The following is a 25,669-nucleotide window of genomic DNA, read 5'->3' on the forward strand; positions in this document are numbered from 1 at the left end:
GCCTTTGAAATCCAGCTACCCACGTCATCATGAATTGGTGATTTTAAATCTAAAGTAAATAATTGTCCCCCCGCAAAGCATCATCTGAAGGTCAGCAGTAGCCACCACCTCACTATGGAGGTATTGCTTCTTCTCACATCAGCTTGCAAGAGTGCTATGAACACCATAGCTGTTCAGAAGAAAGACAGAGGGAGGGAGGAAGGGAGAGAGAGTAAACACATTCATATCATGGCTTTCATAGTCTATGGTATTCATTTTACTATTTTACCTATTAATCTCTTTCTTACTGTGCCCAATTTACAGTCAACTCTACTATAGGTACGTACAGAGAAGACAATCTATGTGGGGATGGGTACTATTTTTGGTTACAGTCCCCCAATAGACAAGGAAGGATGATTGCATATTGAGCATCCCTACCTGGGGTACAAACAGGGACCGGTTACACTATTGTAATCTGCATACACATAAATTAATGAAACCCTACATCTCATTTCTTTCTAAGGGAAACAGAGGTGTTTGCTATGTGAAAGTAAACGGCAGAGGGTGTAAGCTTAGCAACAAAAGTAAGAGCTGGCGAGGTAGGTGCTGTCCGTGGAAGCTGAATCCCGAGACTGTGAGAGGCCTGATGCAGGGTGAACTGTGAGTAGCAAACAGTTGGGGCTGACTTCTGTGTGGGTTATTTAGGGGATGTTCCCAACCCCTTTCTGCCTCTTCTGCCACTCCTTCATCTTGAGACTGGTTTCCTGGACTGGGAGGGAGGGCTTGGTTAGAGTCCTGGCTCGGAGTGGTTAGAGTTCAGGAAGCAGAGCCTTGGAAGTGGGTGAGAGTGGGGGGGGGGGTGGGGGGGGGAGGGGTGGGGGGTGTGGGGGGTGGTGGTGGGGGGTGGGGTGGTGGTGGGGGGTGTGGGGGGAGGGGTGGGGTGGTGGGGGGTGGGGGGTGGGAGGGGTGGGGGGGGTGGGGGGGTGTGTGGGGGGCTGGGCAGCAGCTGCCTTACAGAGCCCTGGTCTCCTTGTATCCTCATAATGACATAAATCAAAATATGGGCCTGTTTTGCCCAATTTGAGGCACTGCATGTCCGTGATGTTCTCCGAGGCAGCGGGGACTCTAGTCTACTGTGTCATATCTTGAGAGATAGCTTTTGGCTCAACTGCGGCTTAGTAATTCCTGAGTATTATGGGTAACAAGACACAACTTAGATAGCTTGGAGATAAAAATCATTGTTCATTACATTAAATCGAATGCTAGTGCTGACGGCTGTGGGTTTACCCATCAAATCACATAAAGAAATGTCACCCAAGTGCTACCGGTCAAAATTATTTCTTGGTAACATAAAATTGTATGTGCTCCTTTATACTACTGTGAAAAATTAGTGTTCAAAAAGACTTAAAGGGAAGGCATGAGTTCAAATTTTGTAAATCTAAATGTTCAATTGCTCTGTAGTATAGATTATTTTGTTGTTAAACCCTTGGATTTCTTTTCTATTTTTAAAATCTACTCGTCAAGTACACAGTCACTGTAGAAGGTTCGGGAAACAGTGCAAAGAGGAGTTAGCCTTTAATGTTATGATGAAGGCAAACACACTGGGGTGACATTCATCTCTTGCTTATTTACTTTGTGTGCACATGTGTCTGCATAGGCGGCATGGGCTGCATGTGCGGCCAGGGGACAACTTGTGGGATTTATCTTTCTGTTTCTACCAGTTGGAATCTGGATACTGACCTCAGGTTTTCAGGCTTGGCAGCGGGTACCTTTACCCACTGAGCCACCTCACTGGACCTGAGATTTGGAGCCTTTGTTTCTGGCCCGATGTCCATCTCTGAATTACTCAGCCCTCTGAGAAGCAGAATGCATCATCTTTTTAATGAGGCAAATAATATCCGCACTCAGTGTTGTTCCGAGAATAGCTTAGATGGCTGCTGTATTGACTGTTGGATGATCAGTGATCTGGAATGACTTTCTTACATACTTAGACAGGTTGCAGAACTCAAGGGGAATTTTACAAAAAGTAAAGGAGAAGCTTGAGGGATAGAGAAAGTAGGCACAAGAGTCCATTTTCCCATTACTGCCTCCCTGTTTCCTGTCTCCATAAACTCCAACTCTGGGACTCATCTTCTCTGGGACATACGTCACTGTCCCTACCCTGTCCTTTCTGTCATGCTGGGCTCTTTCTCCAAATCAGGGGTGCGTTTCTGGAACATCCCTTATCTGCTTCCCTGTCAGCTGCTCCTCTTCATCCTTAGTGGAAGAGTGGGATGTAGGGGGGACACCAGAAGGTAGCACGTTATTAGGAGCTCACACTGGGGAAACTGACTTTAAATCTCAGATCTGGTCTAAGAAGCAAGAGCTCTGAATTCACAAGTGTATGAAGACAATAGTTTTTCTTAGGTTGAATAATTACACTATGTTTCCCATATCCACTCATTCAGTTCCTCATCAAACTGCACAGTAGAGGCTTATTTTTGTCATGGGTGAGAGAAATAGTCTCAGAGCTCAGAAGTCTGGTGGTCACATAAGCATTGATGCTTTAACTTAGCCCGCTTTGACTCTACATGTTATAGCTCTGTACCCAGACTCAAATTCATTTCTTCAGAGATTATTGGGAGCCCAAAACTAAAAGATTTGCTTGTATTTTTTTATTTCTTATTTTAAAATTTTTAACATTTTTTATTATGTATTTTCCTCAATTACATTTCTAATGCTATCCCAAAAGTCCCCCATACCGTCCCCCCCCCCACTTCCCTACACACCCATTTCCATTTTTTTGGCCCTGGTGTTCCCCTGTAGTGGGGCATATAAAGTTTGCGTGTCCAATGGGCCTCTCTTTCCAGTGATGGCCGACTAGGCCATCTTTTTGATACATATGCAGCTAGAGACAAGAGCTCCAGGGTACTGGTTAGTTCATATTGTTGTTCCACCTATAGGGTTGCAAATCCCTTTAGCTCCTTGGGTCCTTTCTCTAGCTCCTTGCTTGTATTATCTTACTCAACCCATTTAATAATCTAGTGAAATAGATGGTATTATCTGTCCATCCATCCTTTTATAACTAAAATAACATAGCTAACCATATAACATCACACCAAGGCCCAAGAGTCTCAGATGTACGGTCTTCCACTGGCTTGTGGTTGGCTTACCGGAGGCTACACTCTTAGAGCAAACCATTAGACTCTCCTATCAGCCAACCTTGCCAGTAGGTCTTTACATAGTTTTGAAGCATTATTAAAGCTGTCAAATTTCTGATTTGTTTCCTTACCTTTACAGTGCCAAGAGAAGCCACCTTTTTAAGGAAGCAAGGTGGAGTAGCGGTGTATCACACAGATAAAGTCACCTTTGCTTTTCCTGACATACAAGTGGACATGTCCTAGTTGGGGTAAGGCTCTGCCTACTGTGGGTGGCACTATCCTTGGGCAGGAGATCTTGAGTTATATGGTAAAGCAAGCTGAGCAAGCCATGAAAAGTTCCCACTCCATGTTCCTGCTTTGGGTTCCTGCCTTGCTTTCCTTCTGTAACCTGTAAAGAAATAAACCCATTCCTCTCCGAGTTGCTTCTGGCCAGCGTTTTATCATGGCAGCAGGAAACGAACCAGGGCACTTCTTTTCTCTGTCAGCGTATTTAGCTCTCCAGATTGTTGGTGATGATCTGTTTTGAATATACCTCGGTTTTGGAATTTAATTAAAAAAAAATCTTTAAAGAAACTTTATTTCAACTCCTTTTGCTTTTATATAGCTTTTATCCCGTAGTAAATCTATGGCATTTTATCTGGCCCAAAGCTTCTATAAATTCACAAATTGGATGGTTGTGCCTTATGATGTAAAATGTTAAGGCTGGTTTCACGAGTTTAATTCTGTCATTGTTGAAATCATGCAGTCTGACAATGTCATGAATTTTCCTCCCCTTTGCCTGTCTCTGGTTGGAAGCATTCTGTTTGGGGCCGTGGGGATGTATGGTTACTGAAACCATCACAGTTATTGCATTAAGAAGTTGATCATCATAATGCACTTCCTAAAATTATCATAATGCAGGGTCAAAAGTGAACATTTACTTTAACTCCTTAGAAAGCTGCTCCATGACTGGATGGCATTTGTCAGCAAACCCCACCTTCCCCTAGTGCACACCCCACCTTCCCCTAGTGCACACCCCACCTTCCCCTAATACACACCCCACCTTCCCCTAATGTACATCCCACCTTCCCCTAGTGCACACCCCACCTTCCCCTAATACACACCCCACCTTCCCCTAATGTACATCCCACCTCTCCCTAATACACACCCACCTTCCCCTAGTGCACACCCCACCTTCCCCTAATACACACCCCACCTTCCCCAATACACACTCCACCTTCCCCTAATACACACCCCACCTTCCCCTAATACACACCCCACCTTCCCCTAATGTACATCCCACCTCTCCCTAATACACACCCACCTTCCCCTAGTGCACACCCCACCTTCCCCTAATACACACCCCACCTTCCCCTAATACATACCCACCTTCCCCTAGTGCACACCCCACCTTCCCCTAAAACACACCTACCTTCCCCTAATACACACCCACCTTCCCCTAGTGCACATCCCACCTCTCCCTAATACACACCCACCTTCCCCTAGTGCACATCCCACCTTCCCCTAATACACACCCCACCTTCCCCTAATACACACCCCACCTTCCCCTAATACACACCCACCTTCCCCTAGTGCACACCCCACCTTCCCCTAAAACACACCTACCTTCCCCTAGTGCACATCCCACCTTCCCCTAATACACAAACACAATCCCACAGGCCATCTATCCTCAGGAGACTAAAGCAGAGTTGGTAACAAAGTATTTAACAGTAGCATGCAATTACAAACCAGTCAGCCTTTACTTAGAAGCATGCTATTGGTAGGGTGTAAGTGGATATCTGAGTGTCCAATTCTGTATGTGTGCCTTTCTGAGGGAACTTGCTGCCTGCCTCTGCCTTCTTTGCCTCTGCTGCCGTATCAATCAAAATAAGCTGGAGGCGTCGTCACCAGCACAAATGTGTTTTCTCAGAGTCCTGGTTTCTGTCTGATACAAAAATCTAAGATCAAGTCTAACAGGGGTTGATTCATAGAGTTCTCTTCCTGATCTATAGACGTTAGAAACTGGCACTGTCCGGTTGAGTGCCCATACGGCCTTATCATGGTAGATAATTGTGGATGAAAGAGATTCTAAAGTCTCCTTTCACGTGACTACAATTTCCTCATGGAGACCCACTCTTTCCATATCGGACCTCATCATACTTATTGCCTCCTGTAGATTGTCTTATGTCAACTTGACTCAAGCTAGAGTTATCTGAAAGGGATAGCTCAATTGAAAAAAATGCCTCCATAAGATTCAGCCAGAGGACATTTTCTTAATCAGTGGTTGATGGTTAGTGCTTATCCCAGTGAGGGCTGGTGGTCCTGGGTTCTATAAGAAAGCAGAATGAGCAGGCCAGGGGAGCAAGCCAGGATGCAACACCCCTCCATGGCCTCCGCATTAGCTCCGGCCCCCAGGTTCCTGCCCTGTTTGAGTTTCTATCCTGGTTTCCTTTGATCATGAACAGACATATAGAACTGTGAGCCAAATAAACCATTTCCCCGAAACTTGATTCTTGGTCATGGTGGGTTTTTTTTTTGTTTTGTTTTGTTTTTTTGAGACAGGGTTTCTCTGTGTAGCCCTGGCTGTCCTGGAACTCACTCTGTAGACCAGGCTGGCCTTGAACTCAGAAATCCACCTGCCTCTGCCTCCCGAGTGCTGGGATTAAAGGCGTGTGCCACCACGCCCGGCTTGGTCATGGTGTTTTGTCTCAGCAATAGAAACCCTAACCAAGACACTTCCTGAATATCACATCTCTAAATGCTATCACTTTAGTCACTGAGGGCATCAGTGTGTGACTTCAGAAGTGCCACAGATGATAACGTTTGGAAGTCTGACCTCTGTAGTCTATATCAAGTCATTCAAGGCTTCTGGCTTCTGGTTGAGTTTGGCCAGTGGGAAGCAAGAACAGGTAATATAGGGAGGGGGACCAGAGTGCCAAGGGCTGGCTGGACCCCTTGGTTTAAGGCTGTCAGGCTACCCTCTGTGGCTTCTGGGCTGTGTAACTGCTATTTCCCCCTGTGTTAGTGATGGTCCCAGGGTGCCTGGTCTTAGGACATTGTACCACCTCTAAGCTTTCCTATTTTCCTGCTTTGTCTTTGTAAGCAATCCCTGTATCTGATCCCTCTGTCACTCAGCTTCTCTTCTATTTCCTTCTGTGCTCCTTCCTGATTGAACTCATATGAAATGAATTAGAAGATACAAACTAATAAAGAAGGAATCTAGCTTCCCCATGTCTCACCAGTCCTCCAGCCCTCCCCATACCATAGAAACAAAGCAAAATAAGGATGTTCATTTTATAGAAGGGATAGGTGCCACTGCCACTCTGGAAGGGGAAAGTAGTTTGGCCTGCTCCTACTTATTGATTGATTAGGAATAGTAAAAGTTGGGAAGAATTTTTTGGGGGAAATAATTATAGACAATTCTCTCTTAACTTGCTAATTATCTAAATTATCAATCTGTCCGACGTTTTTTAAGTGGCTTGAGTTTTCTCCCTAAGATTATTTGTGAGGGCAAAGTGCAGCGTCCATCCTGGAAGATGGTTTTGTGATCTTCCTATTCCCACAAATGAGCTCTCACACTTTGGTTTCCTTGCTTGTGGCCTGTTCTATCTATCTGCAGAGCTCTAGCTATGGATTCTGGTTTTTAAACAGTTTGCTCTTCTAGGAAATAAGAACAATTCTCCTGATAACTGATAATCATTACGTGTTGAGTGAATGCTGTTTGAATTTTGATGAGAGAGGAGGCGGGAGGGCTTGATAGACTTGGACAGAGAGAGGCATGATGCAAGCACTGGGTAGTTCTGTGGTCTGAAGAAGTTTGCGGGGTAAGATGTGAGTCCAAAGAACTGTGTTGAAGAGAAGATGCTCTTCATCATGTGCCTTCCAAACAGTGGTTGAAGGGTAAACCAGTAAGCTGTAAGATGTGAATGGCATGGGAGATGATGCATCCTGGGATGCATGGCTAAGGTGCGTTGTTGAGTTAGCTTGTCCCTTAAAAGAGATGATCAAAAACGTTACTGTATTTTCCCTTTCGAAAGGGTAAAAAAGCCCAACCAACTTTAGTTTTAACATCAATTTTCTTTTTCGATGCTGAATTATTGTTGCAAATTTATGTTAGATTTTTGATGGAAGAGTTATAAATAATAGAATGTAGAGTTAAACATTATTAATATTGTGAATGTAGACTTACATATTGTTAATACTCTGAATGTAGACTTAAACATTGTTAATATTCTGAAATGCAGATCATGCAGTGAGAGAAAGGTTTGTTAAAAACAAGATTATCTCCCCCCCCCCCAGGAGACTGTAAAACATTAATCAAATTTCTTATTTAAACCTTCAGAAAACAATCTGAGGTAAATACGATTCCCTTCCCAGCCACTTTATGAAGTAACAGAGAAGAAATTGATTTCCTTTCCTAACGAGGCACAAACCACAGAAGACAAAGAGCAGATAAAGGCCTTGAAATGGACTTCAATGATTCCCCCAGCCTCAGCACATGCTACGGACGTCTGTTGAAAGGTGATGAGCAGCATGTTTTGTGATACAAAATAAACTTTATTTCCCTGAGTCTGAAGATTAATACTACAGGAAATTAAAGGATGTAGTGAAGCTCAAAGAAGGAGGGAAAATTACTGGTACAAGGTCAGTATCTAACTAAGGGGTACCAAGGTTTTTAAAGTTAACAGCAGTGCCTATCTCTCCTTAATGAAAATTGCCCACCTTTGTCTAGAGGGTTCTTATCAGTGCTTAAGAGCACTGGCTTCTCTTCCAGAGGTCCTGAGTTCAATTCTCAGCACCCCCTGGCAGTTCACAGCTGTCTGTAACTGTGGTACCATGGGATCCAGTGCATTCTTCTGATGTGCAGACATAATGCAGAGAAGCATCCATGTGCATACATCTTGACAAAAAAAAAAAAAAAAAAAAAAAAAAGAAAGAAAGAAAGAAAAGAAAAAGAAAAAAATTGCCCCTGCAATAAGAATAGGTAAATGAACTTGGCTCTTTTCACCGCCTTCTTTGAGGACTGTCTCTGAGAACCCTGTTCTTTAAATAGTAACACATTATTCAGATCTAATAAGTAGTAATTGCCCCAACGTCTGAATCAGTATGGAATAATCAAAATGAACTTATTTATAGAGAATTATTGTGTTAGCGAATTTTAGATGAATAATTAACACTCAAAACTTGAGACCTTTACATTAATTTCTTGCATTTTAATCCCTTTCCTTTGAGACTTTTTTTTTTCATTTACATGGAAGCATGCATTACCCATATAGATTAACGATACAGTTATTTTATGTTGAGGGGGTATGACTCTCCATGTAGTTCGTGTGTGTATTTCAGTCAACTATTTTACAGATGAACTTGGCGAAGAATGTCTGATTAGGAGCTGCTGTAGCCTTTGCGTGTGTGTGTGTGTGTGTGTGTGTGTGTGTGTGTGTGTGTGCGCGCGCGTGCCTTTAAATTGTAAAGTTGAATGTTATGTATTTTGGTCCTCATCTCTGTATTAATTTTGAGACTGATTGTCCTTGAGCTTACTCAAGGCCCCATGACCTGCATGGCCTCAAACTTGTGGTCTTCCTGCCTCAGTTGCTTAAGTATGTGGAATTACAGGCAGGCCGATCAACACTTACCAGAACATTTTTGGTGCCAACGTGTAAGCCTGAACCCAAGAATCATCTCTCTATAGACCTTCATGACTGGCCCAGAGAGGTGGCTTTCAGAGTAGAATTCCTATGCTTTGTGGCAACACAAAAGAAGCCCTCACATATTCTGTCTGGAATGGATGTAGGAAAATGTTTAATTTTTCCTTTCTTAATTTTTTTTTTAAGTCTCTAACTTGAGGGACAGGGAGCGAAGCAAACAAGGTTGCTTAGATTCTATAATAACCTCTACACCACAGATTTGATAATAACCATAAAACTCGTTTGATGATTGCTACACTAGAGGTCAAATGGTGTCCTTGAATTTATATTTTGGGGGGCTCAGATCAATCCTCTCTTTATACCCATGAGCAATTTATCTCAGAACTAGCTAGTTTTTTTTTAAACATAGTTTTGAATGACGTATTCTAGTTTCCTTCATTCCCTTCTGATCCCCTCCCCTCCCCTCTTTTCACACAGTCTAAATTAACGGAACATGCCGGAACACGTCTCAGTGCTCTGGCAGCGAGCTGTCTGTCCTAGTGGCTCTCATAATTCCTTTACATGTCACCTGTGGGTTTTCAAGATGTTCTAATGTCTATGTCAGGATATTAGCCTCCACGGTGCCTTCAGTTATCCTGCGGTTCTTAAGGCTAATGATTGCAAACGAGGCTCCAGGGCCCCATCACTGTTAACACTGATAGTTTGGACAGGAGAAAGTAAAACCTGGAAGTCAACACTGAATTTAATTCCAGGACATAGAGATGAAGTGTTCATTGCATCTTTAAAGTTACCAGAACTAACTTACCCAGGCTTCATTGTGGTCTTTTTTTTTTTCTAGACAGACTAGAAGTGGTGGTTTTTATAATCTATTTTATATTATGATATATAATACATGTAATATATTATCAGAGAAATGAAATATAGTATGTATATCTGATATATAATATAATATAATATAATATAATATAATATAATATAATTATATTATCAGAGAAAGGTAGTGTTTGGCCTAAGGGTGTGGCTCCTCTAATTGTCTCACCATGTCCAGGAAAAGAGCTCTTTTGCACAGATTCCTCCTGATTAGTATCTTTACTCTAAAAATGAATTCCTGGCCCATCCTCTCTTGTTCTCTTACTTAGATTTGTTTTAGGCCATTCTTAAATAATGTGGCCCGACTTTTATGTTTGTTTAAGTGGAACGTGTTTGCATGGTTACTGGGAGTTCATTTAAATTTTCCAAAGGGTAATTGAATTATTCTGAAGTTGAATGCATGGTTTATGCACAGCAGTATATTAGCTTGTAAGTTAGCAATCGACGTCGTCACTAAGAATAAAATATTTCAGCCAAGCATCATAAGTATTTTGGGAGCTTAAAATGTGAATTTTGATCACAGGCATTCTTTGCAGACAGTCAACTTAATTGGTTGCACCTGACAGGTATGACTATATTCAGAATCATTTAAAAGTAAATGCGCAAATGAAATGATCTGAGGGAAGTACTCACAAATGCTAACACTGTTGTTACATGCCACCCACACTAGAGGGCGCAACAAATGACTGTGGGTATATTTTCCTGGAGCCTTTCAGTTGAACTACCAAAGAATTTACTCCATTGCTGGTGGGATTGCAAGCTGGTACAACCACTCTGGAAATCAGTCTGGCAGTTCCTCAGAATATTGGACATAGTACTACCAGAGGATTCAGCAATACCTCTCCTGAGCATACACCCAGAAGATGTTCCAACTGGTAATAAGAACACAGGCTCCACTATGTTCATAGCAACCTTATTTATAAATAGCCAGAAGCTGGAAAGACCTCAGATGTCCCTCAACAGAGGAATGGATACAGAAAATGTGGTACATTTACACAATGGAGTACTATTCAGCTATTAAAAACAATGAATTCATGAAATTCTTAGGCAAATGGATGGATCTAGAGGATATCATCCTGAGTGAGGTAACCCAATCACAAAAGAACACACGTGATATGAACTCACTGATGAGTGGATATTAGTCCAGAAACTTAGAATACCCAAGATACAATTTGCAAAACACATGAAACTCAAGAAGAACAAAGACCAAAGTGTGGATACTTCATCCCTCCTTAGAATGGGGAACAAAATACACATAGAAGGAGTTATAATGACAGAGTTTGGAGCTGAGCCAGAAGGATGGACCATCCAGAGACTACCCTACTCAGGGATCCATCCCATATTCAGCCACCAAACACAAACACAATTGCCTATGCCAGCAAGATTTTGCTGACATGTCCCTGATATAGCTGTCTCTTGTGCGGCTATTGCAGTGCCTGGCAAATACAGAAGTGGATGCTCACAGTCAGCTATTGGATGGAACACAGGGCCCCCAATGGAGGAGCTAGAGAAAGTACTCAAGGAGCTGAAGGGGTCTGTAACCCTATAGGAGGAACAGCAATATGAACTAACCAGTACCCCCTGAGCTCGTGTCTCTAGTTGCATATGTACCAAAAGATGTCGTTGTCAGCCATCATTGGGAAGAGAGGCCCCTTGGTCTTGCAAACTTTATATGCCCCAGTACAGGGCAACACCAGGGCCAGGAATCAGGAGTGGGTGGGTTGGGGAGCAGGGCAGGGGGAGGGTATAGGGGACTTTCAGGATAGCATTTGAAATGTAAATGAAGAAAATATCTAATAAAAAAAATAATAATAAAAGAATTTCCAATGCCAGGCAAAGTAGAGCCACCATTAAGTAGTTTGGACCAACTTACGTGTTTATAACTACAAAGGAAGGAAATAATATATTTAATATCCTAAAGGCTATGGTTTTGAACAGGGTGGTAGAGTTTTCTTGGGGCAAGACACTTTGCCTGCTAATGTTTTTCTCAGTGCAATGATAACGATTGTTTTGACAGCCATGTTGACCGAGTCTCTTTCATTTTCAGTGGAGGAGGCAGTGCTGGAAAAGACAAAGCCATATATCTTAAATTTATCATCCATCCATCTCTCCTTGCAACAGGCTACCACAGCCATAGCCCTTTAAAGATGTTGCTTTCCTTTTTAGGAAGTGACCTGATTATTGTTTTCCTCTTTATCTTACTGTGATGGATCTATTTGACTACCTGACAATTCTTCATACCCAGATGTTTCAGTTTCCAAACCCATATTTTTTCTCTGCCTACAACTAAAATCGACGATAATTAGATGTCATAAAGTTCGAGAACATATCAAAAACAGGAACATCGGTGGGGTGGAAAACAAAGAAACTTAAGTGTGTATCGAGCTGCTAGGCTTACAGTCATTCGCGGAGAGTTTGAAGTTAGTGCTGGACGTTTAGCCAATGAGGAGCTGATCTTTAAGTGCTTTGTGTTGGGTCTTTGGTTTCCTGCACTGTTCAGTGAAAACGAAAATAATCAAGCCGAAGAGAAGAAACAAGGAGACGTGTCAGCCCGGCGCGAGATGATTGATTGCCAAGAGGATCTGACCCTCTTAGAAACAGATTTGGTGCCGTAATTTAAATAGCTCAGAACATTTGAAACCAAGTGATGAGTGGATCTGAGTATATTTTAAAGAGGAGATACCTCGAAGGGTTGCAGGACTTGGAGAAATAAAAACCATTACAATGTCGTTAAGTTTGAAAGGTAGTTGTTTATAATTTTGCTATGTAAACTCTATGATCTCTCTCCTAACATATGATTTAAATGGAAGAGCACACTTCACAGTTACAGCTTTTGTATAACGCTTTGCTGATTAAAGAAATATAGTGGCATGCCTGTGTCCTTGAGGTGTCTTCCATAGAAGATAGATATCTTGATATGATTCCCATTGATGGAACATAAAAGCAGTAAACAATGTTCAAACCAAGGTTTTTAAGTTTATATGCAGGCAGAATTATAGGAGCATCTAGTCTTGAAATAATTCACATTGACTGATTAACAGCTACAAAATCTATTGCCCCCTTTTTGATATTACATGATGATTTTATGTGTCTAGTATGCTTTAGAGTATACAGGGCTGAAGATATAGTTTGGTTGGTAGAATGTTAGCCTAGCACACTGTGTTAGAACCCCTGAAAGCATAAAACTTTCCTGTTGGCACAAGCCTCTAAGCCCAACTCTCAGGAGGTGGATGGAGGCAGGGATACCAGAAGTACTCAGTCATTCTTTGCTACATAGATGTTTCAAGGCTACCTTGGGCAACCTGACACTGAAAAAGAAGATAGAACATTATGACATGAAATTCATGGTTAAAGCAGCTACTATTCATTTTATCTTGACCAAAGGTATTGACTATTTATGGCCACTCTCTAGAAATGAATATGCCCCACACAACCACACAGGAGCAGAGGCTTTTCAAAGGCACACGTGTAACCCTAACCCTAACCCTAACCCTAACCCTAACCCTAACCCTAAACCTAACCCTAACCCTAACCCTAACCCTAACTTAACCCTAACCCTAACCCTAACCCTAACTTAACCCAAACCCTAACCCTAACCCTAACCCTAACTTAACCCTAACCCTAACCCTAACCCTAACCCTAACCCTAACCCTAACCCTAACCCTAACCCTAACTTAACCCTAACCCTAACCCTAACCCTAACCCTAACTTAACCCTAACCCTAACCCTAACCCTAACCCTAACTTAACCCTAACCCTAACCCTAACCCTAACCCTAACCCTAACCCTAACCTAACCCTAACCCTAACCCTAACCCTAACCCTAACCTAACCCTAACCCTAACCCTAACCCTAACCCTAACCCTAACCCTAACTTAACCCTAACTTAACCCTAACCCTAACCCTAACCCTAACCCTAACCCTAACTTAACCCTAACCCTAACCCTAACTTAACCCTAACCCTAACTTAACCCTAACGCTAACCCTAACCCTAACCCTAACTTAACCCTAACCCTAACCTTAACCTAACCCTAACCCTAACCCTAACCTAACCCTAACCCTAGTCATCAGACTGTATTTGTAACTTTGGGATCAATGTTTTCCATCTTTTCCTCTAAAACTAGGGACTTAAACGTTTGTGGAGAACCAGCAGAGCAACAATAATCAATTTGATCTAGCCTCTAAACCAGGTGTCATTTTGATAAATGGTACTAATTAAGCTGAGGTCTCAGGTAGGAAGCCGGTTGAGTTAATGCACTGGCACCAGGATGGCCAGACGAGGACAGATGTCACAGTGAGACAGAGGCAGCACTCGGGTGGCTCAGTCAAGTCTCCAGGTTTGCATCTCCCATCGCTTGATCAAAGGAGCTCAGTGCTGAGACTTCATGGGTTGAACTTGAGTTTATCTGAGGGTTACAGGAGGGATTGTACATAAGGAAATTTCAACTTTTCAGACAATGAAAAAAAAAAAAAAGAAAACCTTATTCCTATTCTACAGTGAAAGACAAGTGCATTAAAATGATTAGTTAGCCAGGAAGCTTACTGTTTCTTATCTATGATTCATCTCCCCTCTGCACAACATGGGTTTAAACTGCTGGGGGCAAAGCTCTGTAATGTCTTCTTACATTAATTGCAATACTGACCATCTAGGTAAAGAGAGAGCAGAGTGCTCTGCACACTGACTCCACAGTCAGAAAGACTCTTTAGCGTACAATGACATAGGGACAAGTCTTCCCTTTTTAACTCCCAACCCTTGTTGATTTTATAGCACTAGATTATTTCACGGATAGTTCCAATATTGAATATTATAAGACTTTGATTCCCCCTGTCCTGCCTCTCTGCTCAGTCATCTAAGGATAGAGAAGAGGACGTATGCAGGAGAACTGAAGTCATTGCATCAAGCTTTATAATGTGTATGGTTGTCAACCTTTTGGCATAAAGGGTCAAGCAAGGGCTATCTCAGGTTTTGAAGGGCTATCTCAGGTTTGATGGTCATAGCCATATTTCACGGCCATTTAATCCCGTGGTTGTGATGTGAATGCAAACATTGGAAATGCCCGTACACATAGGCTTGCATCTGTGCCCCATTACAACTTTGTAGTACCTGAGACTTGAGATTTCATATGCTCTCCGATGCCATGAATATTCTTCTTCATTAAAAATTAGACATATAAAGGACGTGTTTAATGTGGGGGAATACAAAGACAATACACTGCTGTTGATCTGTGGCTACAGCTTGCGTTTTCTCCGCTCTAACACATGTACGAAGCTCTGTGAAACCATGAAGTATCGTCCGTGTTTCCCAAGGAACTGTATATTTACACTGAGAAAAAGGTGATTGATACAGTAAAATAAAAAGTTATTAAATTCTAGACCCCAAATCACACCAATTCTCCAAGCAGCCTCAGAAGGAAGTAGAAGGCCAAAGAATCAAGAAATATGGAGTGGGCATGACCCACCAGTGCTGGGGAGGAGACCTGAAAAATCAGTGGTCCTATGTCCACACACCTCAGGCAAGTGCTGGCAGAAGATGCTTTCTGAATTTAGGAAATTTCAGAATGCAACCTGGAAACAAAAGCCCGAACCATTTCAGGACCCATTTTTGTTCTTTTATATAATAAGCCATAAATATTCTCGAGGCAAAATTAACTGTTGGCTCAATTTGTGTGCCTCAATGTAGGCTGTGGCATCCAGAAGAGGTACTGATTTTCTTCCTCTGATTTTGTGAGTTCTGTCACTTTAATGTTGGCCACAGAAGTGAAATTCCATGAAAAAATTATGCCTGTGTTCAAAATTTTTATTGTGCTAAAAGTTTATGGGCTTGAAGATATAGCTCAGTTTGTAGCGTGTCTGTCTATCATCTACAGTAATGGCAGCAAAGAGTAGAATCCTCCAAAAAAATTTACAAAGCCAATTGATTGATTGACTAGAACTTCATGATTATGGAAAATTGAAGTCTTGCATCCAGTGTGGCTGAGACTTGACCTGACTGGAGTAGTGAGGGAATGAAGGAAGGACAGACAGACACATTGTGCATGCTCTGGTGGAATGGCGCCACTTCCTTAGCATCCTGGGACATCAGCATCTTGCTCAGGGAAAGGGGTAACTAGTCTCAGTAAGAGGCATCCATAGATGAGCAGTCTCAGGCTGTAAATCTGGGGGGAGGAAGCTGTAGTTATGAGTTTTTGTACACACTGGTCTATTGTTCATTAACAACCTGAGCTTGATCTTAGCAAGTGCTTGCCAACTTCCCATGAGTCTGAGGCCCAGGTCCTTGACATGTTCTGCTCGTGTTGAACAATACACATTCCCTCAGGACTTTACTTGCTCAGAACCTCATTCCCTTCATACAGTTGCAGATTGGAAGACATATTATCATGGGCTCCTCAAGAGCCATTCACTGCCTCCCCTTGTGTCTGATTGAACAACCTTCTGACTGTGAGATGAAACCCATATGTAGTACATTCACAGACCTCTGGCTTTCTCTAACCCAACTCCAAAAATGGCCTTAGATAGCACCTGAAACCTGTAGCAGGGATTTCTCCAATTTGCTGTAACTAGAGTTCCATATTCCCATTGGTGTAGTTGAAAATGTGTTGATTTTTTAACTTACTTTGTTCTATAATCATAAAACCATAATGAAATCATCTTCTTGTTGGAATATGGTATTTGGGCAACTTGAATCTGTATTCCTGGCCATGAGCACTCATAACTGGTTCTGAGAAAAATTATCTCGTGTTCCTTTTGAGAACTGAGCTGTGTTTGGAGTTTCCAGTGAGTCTGAGAGAATGAGCAAGTCTTGCTGGAGGGAACAAAGGGAGAGAACAGACCCTTGATATGACAGGACCTACATGGGGTCATGTAGAACTCAGTACAGATGGGCAGGAAATACTGAGCGGCAGTGAGGAAGTCTGTGCTCTGATGTTGTCAGAATTGGTTGGGAAGAAAGAGGAAGTGGGCATGGCACTTCCAAGGAGCCTGCAGTAAAGGATGCTTGTTGGTGAGCAGAAGAGAATCAGGAGGAAAGTTTGTAGAGATGATCATTTCTGGGCAGTGCTTGAAGATGAAGCATGATGGCTTGTTGGGTATGGACACTTGCCTTCAAGCCTAATGGCTTGAGTAGTATCTGTGGAATCCACACAGTGGAGGGGATGAGCAAACTCACACAAGCTATCCTTTGTCTTCTGCATCCATGCTATGGAATGAGTGTGTGTGTACACACACACACACACACACACACACACACACACCACATGCATACTCACATGCATACATACATACATACATACATACATACATGTGTTACCTTTTAAAGAATATGTCAGTAAAGAGTACTGTATGGATACTCTTATGAAGTCTTCAGTCTTAACTGAGGCTTGTAGAGGAAGTGTTTAGAAGGGAAATGGCAAATTTGTTCCCACAGTGATGTGCTTAGGTGTGTAAGACCATCTTTTCTACTGTGGCATGAGTCAGCCAAAGAAGAGATCTGTGCGTTTTGTGCATACTAGACAAGAAAGCATTAAAGCTTTGATTCCATGGTATTGAGAGTATACTAAACAACTAATTTTAAATGCCAATTTAAGAGAATCTGTTTCTTGATCAATACATCTGTTTTTCTTTGATAAAGCATTGCATTTTGTTTAGAGAATCTGTCTTCTCTAATTGTGGTACAGAAATTTTTATTTTTTTTTTCCTACAAAATAAGAAATAAAATAACAACAGAAAAATTAGAACAGCATATGTTTTAACTTCCTCCCTCAGTGAGACAACTGTGTGGGCAGCCAGAGAAGAATCTTATCCAGGTAAATGTCATGTTTTCCTTGAAGCTATGTAACATACCATATGCATAAAGGACTGTCATGTCTACCAAGATGGGTAGGATGTTACAGTGTTGTAATATTCGTTCTTTGTTCTTTTTATTCTTTTTGCTTTCTGTAGTAGCTATTACTGTCTTATTGAAAGCCAAAGCCAGTGGGAAATGTGATTTTTGAACCTGACAAATATAGGCCATTTATTTTATCATAAAGGGCTTGAAATACCTAAGAAATAACCATAGTCTGAAGATCTCCAGCAAAATAAATCTGAAATGGAAAGAGATATGGTGAGGAGGACTGGAGGAAGACACCCAACAAATCAAAATAGAGCTGGTTTTGAGGAAGAACAAAAACACGAAAGGAAATTGGGACGATAATAAAAGAGACAATGATTCACAGTGGAAAAAAGATGAGATGATAGCAATTTGTGTTTACCTGGAAGCTTTCATCCAGAAATGAAATTTGATAGGGATGAGGGATTTGGAAAGGTTGGGCAGGAAGCTAATAATTATTTGGTTCCGGGAGGTTGGCAATGGGGTCTGAACAAGTCTATAGATGATTATAAAACTGTGGAAAGAATTGATTCAGGCAAGGTAACAGCAGGGAAGATAATTTGCATCCAGGAGGCAGAAACAGACAGAAGCTAGAAATCCCTTTAAGGGGACCATGTAGGGTGGGTATCTGGCCTACTGTGTCTGCTAGGAAAGACAGTGTGGTTCATGGACACATTTGGTTATAAAGGAGATGCCGACGTGTGAGCATGACTCTTGTTTCTGGGTCTTTGCTTTTTAATCTATTAAAAATAAATAAGAGAACAGACAACAGACCATTGTCCAAAGCTTAGCATTGCCCAACGGAGCTGCTGGATTTTGTCCATTGCTGCAATTTTTAAATTTTAATAAAGCAGATCATTTCATGTTACATACAGTATTGCCTATGTACTCACTATTGATAAAGTTTTGGAAATAAAAGTCTAGTGTTCTTTAGGAATCGCTCTATTATTTCTACATCACAGAGTTTTCACCTCTACTCCCATACTTAGTAATTTTGAACAACTCAAATGAAGTTGAGAAATGTATAAAAATTAAGGACAAGACATCCATACTCTACGACTGGGAAATAAACAATATCTTCATGCACTTACTTTTTATGTAGAATGCTGAAGTCTCTGTAGTTTATTGGTTATAGAACATCTCTGATGTGAGTCTGCCATGCATTTCCTCGAGAGCACCCAAGCAGCTGAGTATTCCTAGTGGTTGTGGGGGACGGGGAAGTGGGGACACACAGAATGGCTGCCAAGGTCTACCATTAAGTGCCGGTTCACACCTGCCCTTTCAGATCAGTGCTACAGTGGGAGTCTGTCACACGTTCTAATCAGGCCTCTTCTCTGTTCCCCTTTTTCTAAATCTTCTTCATATCCCCAACTCCCCCAGTTTCTATCAGCTGGAGCCTTGCCTCTTACGACACCAAGAAGGTGGAGTGCATCAAAGTGACGTTGGCTGTTTTCTCTGGACCAAATCTATAAATTCACACCATTGTTCCTAGTTTATCGCAGACAGGGACATTTCCCACTCTCCTCGTCTCCTCTTTATCTTACTTCTCTCAAAACTAGTTGTGTACTCCTGGTTTTCTACCCTCTGCTGAGCTTCTCCCTCTCTTACTACCAGAGCTGTACCTGAACTCCTTGACCTGTGTTTGTCTACTCTTGGTTCTGGTTCTCTGTCCTTGGTGATCATCATGTTTAGAATGCATCTGTAACATGATGCCGTACCTCTGGGTTTGCTTCTGACCTCACGACTACTCAGCTTTTAAAGGCCACCGGAACCCTCACTTGGCCTCATCTGGCTGATACACCTTTGTACTTCTTCCTCTCAGAACACTCAGCAACACTCTTTGACCTTTAACCCCAGGATAATACTATTTAGTATTATCTCTAGATACCATCTTGATATCTCCAGTCAACTGTCTCAAGACTTACCGTCTAAAGTTGCACTTTTTAGATGCACCCTCTTTCTTCCCATTCGGCTCTGTTCTCCTTGCCTCAGTGACAACTGCTGCTGTCTCTTCAGATGTTTTTGGAGAAAAGCAGCTGTAGTCACACATGAATTGTCCAGTTCACAGCTCACTCTGACTTGTCACCCATCTTGCACCTTCTTTTTACTTCACACACATCCGTATAATGTACTTTGGCCATATTCACTTGGCATGCCTTTCACCTCCTGTGCATCTCAAAGCCACACACTACTTTTCATTTCTTTCATCTCATCCTACGTCAGACATCATTGCCCTCTAGAACAGCCTCAGCAACCTGCTTGCTTTCCCTAGATCCACTCTTGCCTCTCTTCATGCATTTGGGAGCCAAAGTGCCTATAAAAAAAGTTCAATCCAAGGTTGCTTCGTAGATAAATTCTGGGCTTCTAAAAGATACAATTTTAGACGTGATTGTCTTCAAAGCTCTTTTGTCTGTTATTCCAGACAATTTCTGAGTCTCTTGTCCCATTTGTTATGACAACTTCATTCTTTTGAGTTCATATTGAATGTAGTTAATTCAGAGATGTTTGAAATTAGTGGAAGCATATCTACTTTCTATTTTAATTTTAGTATAATATTTCTATTTATTCATTGAGAACTTCACATTCATATATACACACAATGTACTTTGATCTACATCTTCCTCCCTCCCAGCATCTTGCTCTATTTTGTAAAATAACCCACTGTGCCAACACCCTGCAATCCATATTCAAACATGTGCACGGTCATTCACTGGCACTTGTACAACTTGCCAAAGTCTATGTCCCCAAAGAAAAGTGACTTTTCCTCCCATTGCAGCCAACTATATCTGATACTGCTTTCACTTGGGCAGAGACTCATGAGCCTCTCCTCTATCTCTGCTGTGATGTCAATTGGCTTGATCTTGGGCAGGTTTTTCAGGCAACCATGGCTGCTCTGAGTGCAACAATTGTGTCATGTCCAGAAGTCACTGTTCCCCAGCCGTCCCCTGGAGCCTCTGGGTCTTAGGATCTTTCTGTAGCCTGCTTACATATTTTTCAGAGCATGTGTGTGTGTGTGTGCATATGCATGTATGTGTTTGTGTGTGTTGTGTATGTGTGTGTGTGTGTGAGTGATAAAGATGTCCCATTTAGGGGTAAGCGCTCAGTAGTCATTCATTCTCCAAACGTTGGCTAGTTGTGAATCTTCGCATTAACTGCCATCCATTACAAAAAGATTTCCTAAGAGTACTGAGAGCTCTGCTGACATGTGGGTTTAAAGCACATGTTTAGAAGGCAGGTTGATACTGTTGAGCCAAATAACAGCAGCAGGGTCTCCTCAAGCGCCTATGAACTCACCAGCCACTCACTCTTGTCTCGGTTTAGCACCACAAGGTTCCTCCCGGGGAGGATCCCTTAAATCCAACCAGAAAGCAGCTCGCTATTCCCACAACAACCATGCCATTAATGCACCCACTGGCGTCATGCCAGGCTGGCTGCTATTGCAGGTTGCAGGGTTCATAGCTGGGTAAGCCTGTTGATGGCTTTCCTCCCAGTATTCCACATAGCACTTCCTGGCCCAATAAAACCTAGGCAGCAGGGGGAAGGTTTCATGGTCAGTACTAGCTTATTTCCCTGTGCCATTGCCAAAGGACACACTATCTTCAACAATAGGATGCTACTCTCAGGGTGTGTCAGGCCACTAAGAGCCATGCCAATATCCTGTATTGTATAGTGACCTTTCTGGAATCCTCTTGACAAATAACACAAAAGAAGGTATTCATACCTGGCTCTAATATTTTTGAATGATAACCTAAGGATTACCACCTCCCGTATAAGGTGAAACGATTCAAACTCCTGAAAACACCATTTTTTTTTTCCAGGAAACTTATAGTATAGTAGGTTCTCGAGTGTCTTCTCAAGCATCCTCATTGGTAGTTACTGCTCCCCACCCTATGTTTTGCTTTTTAAAACAACAGTCATGACTTAGGTAGATTTGCATGCCTGGAGATGCATAGAGTCCAGGTCGCTGTTCCTCCTGTCTCTGCTTGGCCACATGCCTGGCACGGTGCTTGTCAGGAGCACACAGTAGGTTCTCCATAGATGTTTGTGCAGTAAATGACTAGACCATGGTTGACTCTCTTTGGTCCCGATAGGAAGAATACAAGCTGCCTATCTGGTAAGATGGTTATGCATGAGCCTGGTGACACACGGTAACTGGTAAAAGTTAGTGGCACAAAATGTGGCAACAGCAAGATTCAGAACCAAAGAAATGGCAGCGATTGATTGTACCTTTGTATGTATGAAGAGGTGGGGCTGGGGAGAGGATTAAGAAGGAATACAGCAAGTTCTATGCTTTCTGCCAGGCACGGACAACTTTATCTTTGCACAGTATCTTCAGGAAACCTGGCTCAAAAAATAGAATTCATTAAACCTGTGGTAATAAACTTGGAATACAAAACATGAACTACAAAGCCACTAAAGTTGAGAAGGCCGGAACAGATATTTTACCTTCAGAATTTGTATTTATGTCTGTGAACTCAGGGTGTATAAAGGTTAATATGAAGGTTACATGGGGCTTATTGATTGTCAAAAATAACCTGAGTGATATGTTTTATGGTGTTGCTATGATGTCATTTTACCTGGCTACACTGAATGAACTCCATCATTTAATAGCAGTTGGCTTATCACATTTTTGTACTTGATATGAAAAATGCTCTCTATGAAATAAATTGTAATGGGTGGTTTAATAAGGAGAACTCTTAGTGCATGCAATTTAACTGTTCTTAGCATACACAATGCTTTTTGCAATGCACTCATTTGTTTTATTAAAACCAATTATACATTTGTTTTGGCTAATTTTTACTGTACAAAAGAAATCTGAAGTACTTAACAGTCAATTACTGTGAGCATGCAGATAAAAATAATGAATGTTATCAAACAAAGAATTTTATATGAGGCAAGGCAGACATGAATATAGTCTATATAAATTTGTCAGAAATTAATAACTTCTATTTTAAGCCTCTTTGGAGCATTTGGGGGAAAGGAAACATTTAAAGCAATTAAATTCCTACTTGCTACTTAGATGGATGACATGATTTTATCTAAATGGAATTCTAGTAAAGCCATATTCCCATCGTCTCAAGGGATTTGTTCTTTTGTTTTTCTTTTCTTTCCCCGAGACCCTTATCACAAAGACAAGCAATCTCTTGATGCTTAGATCTTCAGAGTTAGTCTTTTCGGAACATTTGATACTCTTATGAGTCTTTAGAGAGGAGCCCCGAATTTGCCTTCAAGGGATACGGGGAATGATGTATTTCAAACAATTGGGATCAGACAATGGAGGCTACCCTGATAATAAAATCTTTCTCGTGAAGTAATAAGAGAATGTTTTAATCCACCTGTCATTTATATGGTGCTTACAATATTGCCAGCATGAAAACACATATAGGTCTGGTTCTCATTGCATGGAGTTGAAAGTCTCCAAGTTGCATGAGGAAGTAAACAGCTTGCTATTATGACATGTCACATAGGCTCTGACAGAGGAATTGAGAGCATGGCGGGATGTGAAAGGGGTGGAGGGAAGGCTCAGGAAATGGGACTCAAAAATACAGATTTTCGTTCCCCATTAGGAGTAAGCCTTAGTAATGGCACGCAAGAATGACTGTAATGAATAATGTATTTACAAAATACACAAGGACTTTCATTTATGCCCTTAATGATAGAAAGGCTTTCTAGAAGAAATGATGGTTAAACCAAACTTCTTAGTTAAGTAGGAGATAAGAAAAGGAAATAGAGCAATGAGCATGTTTGTAGGTCTTGGAGCCCTGGAAAAATGTTAACAAGCCCTGACTGACCAGAACTTAAGAGTGTTACAAAAACTGAAAGAGCTGAGCTCAGGGTTGGGCAGAGAACAGACTTCTGTTTTCTTGCAAGCCCTGATGTAGGAGCTTACACTTGATCCTGGTGCCAAGAAACTACTAAAGATGCTCAGGAGATTCAGATACAACCTAAGTTATTAGCCACTTCTGGCTGCAGGGTGGACGATGTGTGAGGCAGAGGGGATGCAGGGAGATGCGGTAGGGGTGGCTAAGGTATCCTATCAAGAGCCCAGGGTGTCTTTTTTTTTTTCATGAAGTGTTTGAGTTGAGTTAGAATGGCCAATCTGGAGGTTGGTAGGTGGGTCCGAATAGACTGGTTGATTTATGGCCTCATATGTGACAAAAGAGGGCAGACCTGCATCTTATTTCTGCTGCCTGCTGTTCTTCCCTGAGTCCCATGGAGAAGTAATAGTATTTATATCAAGAAAGCGAGCAGCTCAAATGAAAGAACCATAAATCCCTTTGCAACTCAGGTGCATTGTAGGCCCCCCACCCCATAAAGTGAAACGCGTGCTTAATGGAACTGTCAGATGATAGATCATTAAAAATAATTGTTGTTGCTGGATCACTGTTTGATTTTTTTTTTTTTTTTGCTTCAGAAGGAGTTTAAAGAATTGAGTGGCATCACCCTAATAAAAATTCCATTTCTATCTCCTATTTATGTAAAAAAAAATGTTCCAAGCACTGATGTAAAAAATGAAAAATGGAAGTCAGCTTGATAGAAAACATTGTTTTGTTCTTGAATTGTTTTATTATCCATGAGTCCATTACATAATTGAGAAAAATCAAAACTATTTTAATTAATGGTTCCATCTAAATTCTCTTTTAAAAAGTTAATATATTTGACAAAGTATAAAGTATGGTATGTTGTGTTTATTAATTATATATGAAGGTAATTTAATAGGAACCTAGTATATAAGAAAAATGTTATCACTTCAAAACCTTATAGTCTCAGGAGATTAACAAAAATTAAATTGACCAGTGTTCTTTTTGCAAAGATGTTTGATAAGGTGATCAATAAACATATTCAACACAAAATATATTGAGTTTAAAGTTTGTGGGGGAAGTAGAACAGAATTATGATCTCAAAGAGAAAAAGAATGATGCATAATTTATTGATGTTAAGGGGGAAATCATTTGTGCATTTTTTTTAATTGGATGATGGCTGTAGAGATTTCACATGCTTTAAGCACTGGGCATGTTTGAAAGAATGAGGTAGTAGCTATATTTGAAATGTTGTCATAAAATTTCCCCAAATGTAAGAAAAAATATTTTTGCTAGGAATATTTTATGTGGAATATTTTTCAATGTCAACTTTAAAATATGAGATTTTTTTTAAACTGAGCATTCTTTTCTGCTGGGTATATGATCATGAGAGTTTGAGGACTGTTGGTTCAGGGAAGGGCAGCCGTGAGAACAGGGGATGATGCAGGATGGATCCAAAGAGCGTGGTGGGGATAAGAGTCTCCTTTCCTTAGCCCCATAATAAGAAAAGGGTCAGAGAACGCGTGTAAGATCACAGACTGGTTGTGGGGTAGGAGATTGCACGGTATGAGAGAGCAGATAGCCAAGGGACCGGGAACTCTGTGTTTCATGACACAGGAACATCCGATGATGGTTGAGAAGCCAAAGTATGGTAGATCTCCAGCACTTGCTCATCTGCAGGATTAAACTTATTGGCACTTTAATGCTAACCTTCTGGTTCTCCCCTGTACCAGCCACTGGTTCTCCCCTCTACTAGCCACTGTTCTAGCCTGTTTCTGAAACTACAATTTTAGGTGTCTCCTGTCAATGCAGCCATACAGCATTTTTCTCCTGCACCTTGCTCTCTTCTCTGAGGACGATGTCTCCCAGGTTCATTCATGTTGTTTGGAATGGCTAGATTCCTACTTAGAATTTTCTATTGCAGGTATTTATTGTGTGTCTGTATGTGGCACACATATGTGTATGGGTCAGAGGACAACCCAAGGGAGTTTGTTATCTCTGACCACTATGTTATCCTGGGGTCAAACTCAGCTCACTGGGTGCCAAATGCCTTTATCTTCTGAACCATTTTCCTGGCCAAACATCCCCCCCACACCATTTTTTTTAGGTTAAATAAAGATAACAAGTGGTGATAAGAATTTGGTGAAGAGCTGGGGAGATGGCTCAGGTGGACCAGGATTGTTGTGTAAGCATACGAGTCTGAGCTTTATCACCAGCATCCATGTGCAGAGCAGGATACACTAACAGTGTATGCTTGAAATCCCACTTCTGGGGAGGTAGAGACTTGAGGATCTTAGAGCTTGATGGCCAGGCAATCCAGCCAGACCCTGGCCCTGTCTTAAAAATATAACAGAGAATAGAACAATGAAGAAAGACATCTGATGTTGACT

General features: G+C 41.5%; 1 protein-coding gene and 1 long non-coding RNA gene across 3 annotated transcripts in view; both read left to right on the forward strand.

The window, feature by feature from the left end:
- Hs6st3 (heparan sulfate 6-O-sulfotransferase 3) overlaps window positions 1-25,669 on the forward strand; it is a 731,388-nt gene that overhangs the window by 148,063 nt on the left and 557,656 nt on the right. The window lies entirely within an intron of this gene.
- Window positions 228-17,417, forward strand: LOC115029242 (uncharacterized). Of its 2 annotated transcripts, none has more exons than XR_015044706.1 (4): window positions 228-639; window positions 3,259-3,367; window positions 7,441-7,619; window positions 17,373-17,417. It is a non-coding gene; the product is annotated as an uncharacterized LOC115029242 (long non-coding RNA). The 2 variants fall into 2 exon arrangements; XR_003834813.2 differs by having other exon boundaries at window positions 7,476-7,619.

Source organism: Mus caroli, unplaced genomic scaffold (genome assembly GCF_978045245.1).
Source record: "Mus caroli unplaced genomic scaffold, Mus_caroli_1 scaffold_12, whole genome shotgun sequence".
NCBI classification, from domain to species: Eukaryota; Metazoa; Chordata; class Mammalia; order Rodentia; family Muridae; genus Mus; species Mus caroli.